At 35.8% G+C, this 8935-nt stretch overlaps 1 long non-coding RNA gene across 1 annotated transcript in view; it reads right to left on the bottom strand.

Moving 5' to 3' along the window:
• Positions 1-1858: 1858 nt before the first annotated feature.
• The window catches only part of LOC118766623, a 14303-nt gene continuing 7226 nt past the window's right edge, over positions 1859-8935 (bottom strand). Inside the window, exon 3 of the long non-coding RNA XR_005002561.1 lies at positions 1859-1993. This is a non-coding gene — a long non-coding RNA (uncharacterized LOC118766623). The remainder of the gene's footprint in view (positions 1994-8935) is intronic.

Here is an 8935-nt window from a genome sequence, read left to right as displayed (position 1 = left end):
CTTTCTGATCGTGTAGATGTTAGTCCATAAGTCATTACGTGCAATCCTGTGTAAATCCCTGTTGGGTAAAGATTTAATTGCGTAAATATCAAGAAATAGACGGGATCGTATCGACGCTCCGTAAGAGAATGATAGTGGAAGAGGCTATTAAGGGGTAAAGAGAATAAACAAATAAATTAATTAATAGAGAGGTATAGGGAGCCAGGGAGATATGCAAGGATTGACATTAAGGATAAAATAAGGTCTATAACCATGAAGATAAATAAATAAATATATAAGGGTAAATAAGGAGAGAGGAGGAGGAGGTAAAGGAAGATAACGTAAAACGAATGAAGTAAAATTAAAAGGATTCAACGAGTATAGTAGGCGCTAGTGGTATCCTTCTAGCCCGAAGTGGTTGTGGAGGATATCTAGTAGTAACTGCTTCACCCTCCATGCATCACATTAAAATAATACCTTCATGATCGTTAACACATGCCCTTGTATATCTCTTCAATAAGCCTTACCTTAACACTTTACAAGACATATGTTAATTCTTCAATTTATTTTAAAATCTTGACCTTAAAAATCCCCCAATATTCAAATTCGAATCTTATTCTTAAATAATTTAACATTCAACTGGTTCCTCCTATCACGACTACATACATACTCATACCCCCATAGCTAATAATATTTCTGCAACCACTGATCTTAGCGATAAAACGGACACAAGCACTTACTACTAGATTTCCTCCCCAACCTCTACAGACCAGGCACTTACTATTCTCTTTGAATCCCTTCGCCCTTGCTGCATTTTGCTTTTTGCGCTATCCTCTTTTACTCTTATGCTTCTCTTTTCACTTTCTTCTTTTTCTTCATCTCATTCTTTTTCTCCTGTCCACAATGTCGTTATTTCATTAATCTATACTCTTCTTATTTCCCTATATATCTCCAATGACGGAATATCTCATACTCTGGTATGGGATAAGACTTTCAATTTTTTTCCAGTAATAATAACGTATATGACTTGAGATGTTTGTCTTGCCTTAGCCGTTTGTTGTCCTCTTTAAAAATTATATATCCGCTATTTCGGAAATCTAAAACGCTTGGTATACCGTTACACTACGTGCCTAGTCGTTTAGATCACCTGTAAACTAAAACCCCATATTTTGTGTATATATGTATATATATATATATATATATATATATATATATATATATATATTAGTTGAATCATGTTAAAACATGGTCTGGTTTTGCACGTTTTTTATTATGGCATTTTAACATTAAAAAAATATTCCGTAATGCAAGTTACCTGTATTCTGTAACTTGTCTATATTTATGTGCTAGAGATATTTTTTAATCCACATCATTAATTCGTCGTTATATTATTGTTGTTATTTCCGTTCAGAACAGGTTTTAACATTTTGATAAACCGTATCTTTTTTATCTTTCTTCCAGCCTCACTTCTGCCGTGTAGGTTGCGGAAAGAAAAATTTAGAAACATTTTGTGACCATATGTCTCTATAGGTTATTTCACTGGAATTTGGTGAACATTTGTATTCCGAATTTGTTGTCCATTTGTTTTGATGATGTGGATTATATATATATATATATATAATAATAATAATAATAATAATAATAATAATAATAATAATAATAATAATAATAATAGGGAATACATTATTATTCCAGCCTTACATGTTAAATATTATTATATTAGACTGAATTTCGTAGTATATAATATATGTATATAACTATTTTAGAGACAAACCACCATTCCACATCTCAGGCAATGAAGAACCCGCCCAACCATTGAACAATAAAAATTAATACAATAATATAATGTCTAAAAGTAAGTGCTAGTGCATCGACTACGTGTGTTTCATGGCTGAATTAGGACTACATAAAATCATATAAAAAATCCATATCCAAGTTTATTAGAACGGAAAAACGATTTTACTCCCAAAAGCAGTCACTCCTCAGGTCACATTCCTAATAAAAAATCTAAAAACTAAAAGTTTCACTTACCTCATAATATGATAAGGAATAAAGAAAATATATAAAGAAACAAAACCTGTAATGTAATCCCTAAGTTAAAGACATTAATATTATTAAAAGTTACGAACTAAAATATTGAAATAGAGTATTATTGTGGATTAATTCTTTATGGAGAAGTTAAATAAACGTAAATACGTGTTAGTGAATAAAGTTAATAAAAGACGTATGTCGATATTGTTTAGAATAAATTTTAAAACACATGACTATCTGCCGGCGAATTACTGTAGATTAAACCGAAATAGTGTACTTTAGCATTTATACTGAAAAGTCACGTGATACATATGGCGTCCATTGCCCTGAGATAACTGCTTATTATATCTACTATAAAAATAACGAAATTATCGAAAAAGATGGTCTACCTAAAGTAATTCGCCGGAAGATAAGTCAGGTTTTTTTCTTAAATTTAAATACCACAGAATTCCACATGTAGCAACTGCTCAGACAGACAAGCAGACATATAGTCGATTAGAATGGGGGAATGAGAGAAAATTGAATATCATCTAGTAGCTTACTTTGCAAGATGTGAGACAAGAATCTTTATTTGGGAACTGTTCAATAATTTCTAAATCTGTGTGTGAGGAATGACGTACTCTTTCTGAATCATCATGATAAACACTTGTAGATTATCGAGGGTAGGGATCTTTTAGCTATATGTTGTATAACTGCACTTGACTGATAAAAAATACTAATATACGTGCAGCCACACGTAAAATCCTTGCCTTTCACTCTACAGAGCAAAAATATATATGAAATACTTCAAACATTTTTAATGAGAATTGAGCAAGTTTTATCTCAGTAAACACAGGCGTAGGGTGTGTCATTGACACCTTTATTATTACGTAGCAGTTGGGCGGTGAGCTGCCAGAAACGTTAGCACGCCAGGCGAAATGCGTAGCCGTATTTCGTCTGTCGATACGTTGTGAGATCAAATTCCGCCAAGGTCGACTTTGCCTTTCATCCTTTCGGGGTTGATAAATTAAGTACCAGTTACGCACTGGGGTCGATGTAATCGACTTAAAACCTATGTCTGTTCTTGTTTGTCCCCTCTATGTTTAGCCCCTTGTGGGTAATAAAGAAATAGGTATTTCGTCTGTCTTTATGTTCTCAGTTTCCCTTCTGCCAAGGTCGAATTTGCGTTTAGGGGTTTGATGAAATAAGTAATAATCGGGGACTGGGGTCGATGTAATTGAGTTATCCTTCCACCGAAATTGCAAGCCTCGTTCCAAACTTCAAAACCACTTTTAGGTAGCTGTGTGTGTGTGTGTGTGTGTGGTGTGTGTGTGTGTGTGTGTGTGTGTGTGTGTGCGTGCGTGTGTGTGTATGCGTGTGTGTGTGTGCGTGTGTGGATGTGTGTGTGTGTGTGCCTGAATTCATTCTTTAAAAATATAAAAAAAGAACGTATCAGTTACTTCAGAGTAGTTGTATGCTACTTAAAGACGTCGTGAAATAATACATTCGATGTCCTTTCCACGACAGCCCGATCAATGCTTAAAACATGTTAACACCAGAAGGAATTGTGAAGAACAGATCTCGTAAATTAACATTTAAAAATATACTATGTCTCTTATGTGTATTCACAAATCTAATGCATATTTTCTCCAGCTTGCATGGAACGCAGCGTTTCTGTTCGTTTTATTGATCGCGTTTTCTTGCATTTCTTCGCCTTTTCAGTAAGCCCTTGGGCCACACCTGCTCTATAGCTTTTACTAGGCAGCTGTGTGCATTTATTTTACTAATATGCCTTAATGTTCAACATTATTGGGTAATATTTAATTAAAGCAAGAATGTACACCGTTGTACTGACTCTAATTTTATTAGCGGAAAATTTCCAGTGCACTGAATAGTTGAAAACGATTGTAGTTTTATTTCGAAATGCATTAATGACGCATTGCATACAGAGAGCAGTCGAAGATTCTTGGCATATGTTTGCAAAATCATCCTCCGAGACAAGCACCTGTTTTATAATTGCAGGCTACGAAGGATTATATTTCTGATACGCTAAAGTTTGCAGGAGCTTATGAACAATCATTTAATTAACACACACATACAGTAGTATATAATGCACACACACACACACTCACACACCTACATACACTCCCACCTATACATGTTATATATCTTATATATATATATATATATTATATATATATATATATATATATATATATATATATATATATATATATATATATATATATATATATATATATATATATATATATATATATATATATATGTATATATATATATATATGTATATATATATATATACCCAGAACCACGATAATAGCTTAGGAATGAAATTCAGGTTTTCTGTGAATCGATTTTGATACAATCTTTTCCCAGCTGGTTTGCAGACTATAGAAACACCAATACTATATTTTAATTATCCTGTGTAACGACCTTTGTTTTCTTATTTTAGATTCTTCAGGGGGGGGGGTGAACCACGCTAATAGCTTTTGAATGTAAATCGCCTATCTACATTTTTTTTCTTTGTCAGAAGATGAAGGGTAATGATACATATTAATCATACATTGAGTATATAATTAACAGAAAAACCACAATAATATTACATTTCTTGACATAATGAATTATTTAGCCCCTTGAGCGCCCTCTCGATAGATAACTTAAAACCCTTATTAGTCATGGAATCTGTCAGTTTCTTTATAGCAGCAAGCTGGACTGCCTCTGCTGCAGCTTTGATGTTCACCCATAACACATCTTTCGATGTTAATTGGCGTCCATCGGCATGCATATCTTGTTTATGATGGACCAGTTATTTTCGATAGGGTTAACGTATGGAGATGCTAGCGGCTACACCATCAGCCTTTCACCTTGTATGGTGTAAGAACCTACTTATGTTTCAGTGGTCCTAGCAGAATGGCAGGGAGCATTGTCATGCATGAATACGACATTCGTTAGAAGTGACAGCAGTGTGTCATCTAACCAGGGATCAAAACTTCCTTCAGGAGATTGCAGTATGCGGCTGCGGTCATTTTAACCCCTTCAGACACACTGACAGGGCCAAAATGTCTGTCCCTAATGACACCAGCCCGAAACAGGTCTCCTCCAACCTGTTGGTGACGCTCATCTTCAAAATAGACCCAACCATTTGGCCAATCGTCAGATCCGTCAAGGGTCACCCTGGTTTCTTCAATGAACAGAACGGAGCTCATGTCTAATGGCATGTACTTTTCGGCCCATTGAAGATTCAAACTTCTGTGACGATGTAGTTTTAGAGGTTCTCACACAGAAGCTATGATCCCGAGGATGCGATTTCTGGTGGTTTTCGGTACATGAGGAAGGCCGAGGCGGTGAAAATGGCTTTGCTTTGTTGCCCAGGATTCCCACGTAATTTGCGGTCAATATTCCTTAAATTCCTGGCTGTCACAGACTTGAAGGTCCCACAATCGGAGCGTTTCTTCCTTGGCGAAAGGTCCTTCGTCTAACCATGTCCACATGACGACCTAACTTCTTTGCAATGACATGAAGTGTAGTGCACTTTCCTTCATGCACTTTCGCACTTTCTTTGATGACAAACTTCTCTTCATTGTTAAGGACTTTTTCCCTTCCCAGTGTTCATAGAGAGGGGAGATGGTTATTAGAGTGGTTCACCCAGAGACTGAAAAATTTGAAATAAAACCAAAGGACTTTACACATAATAATGAAAACATAACAATTGTACAGTTCTATATTTAAGAGATGAGGAATTGTGTACATTATTTACATTATTTACATTCGACGGATATTTTTCCTCATCTTGTTTGTTGTTAACTCAACATTCCGGCTCATATACCCTCCTGCCTACTTCAGGTGTCTTGGGGAATTTTCAAATCTGGTTTCTCATTCCTAAGGAAAAACAGCAACTAAATAACGAAATCAAAGAGAGATTATCTTCATTACTTCGGAAAATAACAAGAGATGATGATAGAATGAGAATCCAACATGATCTAGAAAAATCAAAAATGAAAGAATTTGAAATGGTGAAGACATGCCAGATTAAGAAGTTTATGAAACTCAAATGTCAGAGAATGAAGACTGAAATCCGTCACCCAACTGTGGAAGCAGTTATTAATGTAAGTAGCTGACATCTAGAAAGCTCTGCAGAAGCAGTACTGAACAAAGGCGGCAACCATCAAGCGAATTCTCTACTTGGACATAATAATCACTATCGAAGAGATAGCCATAAAGAGATAGCCAAAATCTCAGGGAGATGAACTAAGGTGGAAAGTGAGACAGGTACTGGAAAAAAACAAAACTTCCTAAACCAAACATCACTAAGGAAGAAATGTTCGCTATCAAAAGACAACATAGTTACAATTCCATCATAATACTTCTAGCGGACAAGGGAAATGCTACAGTGGTGATGAACATGTTTGACTACTCTGAAAAATTCGCAAGTCTTATAAGTGATGGTAGCTACAGCAAAGAAAAGAAAGGCCCAACTCTGGAAACAGAGAGGATGTCACAGATCTCTTGATCAAGAACAAGGATCACTTTACACCAATGAAATACAGGTAACTGACTTGAGTCAGTTACCTGTAAACTACCACAGTAAACTACCACAGTAAATTACCACACATGTCCAGTACATGTACAGTATCCCTAAGATTCACAAGGATGGTAGTCCATTAAGACTATAGTGAGCTGTAGAGGTTCAGCATGTCATCCACTGAGCCGCTTCCTTATGGATATAATCAGTCCATTAGCAGGAACGTCAACCCCGTACGTGAAGAATTCCACCCATTTCACAGAACTGATCAAGGATATCCTCATTGAATCCAACCAGATGGTGAGTCTAGGTGTGATAAGCCTGTTCACTAAAGTCCCAACTGCTGAAGCACCATCGGTGATACAAGTAAAACTAGTGACAGATACCCATCTAAAAGAACGCACTGGTATACCAATAAGAAACTTGTTGGAAATGTTGACCTTCTATGTAGAAACTACCTTCTTCAGTATGGACAATGATATATATCGACAAAAGAGGGTTTCGCTATGGGTTCGCCATTATCACTGGTAATAACCAATATATACATGGAATACATTGAGAATGTGGTTTTAGGATTAACACCACCAAAAACCAACACTATGGCTACGATATGTTGATGACACCATTATACTCTGTCCCCACCAGGAAGATGTCCAAGTACTGTTAGATCATGTGAACGCAATAAAGACATCTATACAGTTGACAATGGAAAAGGAAAAGACAATCAGCTAGCATTCCTGGACGTATTAATAACACGCACCAAGTATGGATTCAGGACATCCGTATACCACAAGCCGACCTTTACTGGACGATACATCAACTTCAATTCCCACCATCCATACAGTGTAAAGAGAGGGATTGCTCAGTGCCTAAAACATCGAGCAAATAATATAAGTAGCGATCGTGATATACACCATGAAGAAAATATCAACCTCAATAACGATCTATTAACCAACAAGTACCCCAAAACCATACTATCCACTCCAATTATGGAAAAGAGAGAGGATGAGGCCAAAAAACTGTCCACAATCTGTCTACCTTATGTGAAAGGCCTCACCAAAAATATTCAAAAGATATGCGGCCTATATGACATCAGGACAGTATTCAAGAGTAATACAACACTTCGCAAATATCTCCTTCCAGTAAAACCGCTAATAGAAGAGAATATGACCAAAGACTGCGTGTACTCCATCCCATGCAGCTGTGGTTGGTTATACAAAAGCGAAACATGCTACCCCTCAAAATAAGAGTAGACGAACATCGCAAAGCTGTGATACGAGGAGATATTGATAACTCGGGTATAGCTGATTATGTATAGAAAAATTGTGACCACCTACCTAATAAAGTTAACAACTTGAGAAGCAAACACAGCAATGTCACTCAACATGCTGCCTCATGTAGGTCACTGCTCACTATCATCACTACGTCTGCATCTTTTGCCACGCTACATAAATAGAGCAGCAGGAACTTTTTGATACGATCTTGTATGTGCACTCATTTTATGGATGCAGACGATAATATATATATATAATTATATCATACATGTCAAATTTCTTGAATTTTTAAATTCTTCTGTCATACTTTTCTGGCCTTCACGCTGTAATCTTTTGACAATATTTTTTCTGTGTTTTTTTTAACCTAACTTTTGAAAGTGGGTCACAGAGCCAGTTTATACTTGCTTCCGAGTGATGGCCATATGTTTTTGTTTGTTCATTATATATAAGAGTACATATAAATGTGTATGCATATATATGTATCCACATACATACCGAGATAGTGTTTGAAAGAGTGTTTTTGCAAGCAATTTAGTTAGACATGAATTACAACAGATACGGTGAGCAGGCTTGAATCTTTCTCGTGTTTATCTTAGGCTTTAATGCTTTTCAAGTGAATAATATAAATAGATCAGCTGGGGGTCGAATCAATCGATTTCTATAATTCAATAGATTCTTTTTTCTACTAAACATAAGAAACCATTACTAGTTTTCTGTTGTATTCGCATATTTCATACTGTATCTTCAAAGTTACTTGTAACTTGACAGATGATGTCTAATTCTCGAATGTTATATTCCTAAATATTACCCACAACTTTCCTTTCTGTCTTTATACTGACTGAGCAAAGCCACAACAGTTTAAAATGTCAAGAGCACAGTGAGTCACCAATAACCTGATACGTCATGCATTGTGAGCCTTTGACGTTGTAATTTCTGTCGGCAAATACTATTCAGCACGAATGTTGCCTATTGACTGAAATTTTCGATCATCAAAAACGTACAATATTCACCGTCATTGGATCAGTCTTTATAATATATCACGAGGAATGGGAAGTCTATGACAAAACAGCCGTGTGTATACATCACAAACACAATTATATATAATATCCAATAGTTGCTTCAGAAAAAA

This window comes from Octopus sinensis, linkage group LG16, assembly GCF_006345805.1.
Source record: "Octopus sinensis linkage group LG16, ASM634580v1, whole genome shotgun sequence".
In the NCBI taxonomy this organism is placed as follows: Eukaryota; Metazoa; Mollusca; class Cephalopoda; order Octopoda; family Octopodidae; genus Octopus; species Octopus sinensis.
The sequence above is the reverse complement of the archived record's forward strand: the minus strand, read 5'-3'. Positions and strand labels throughout refer to the sequence as shown.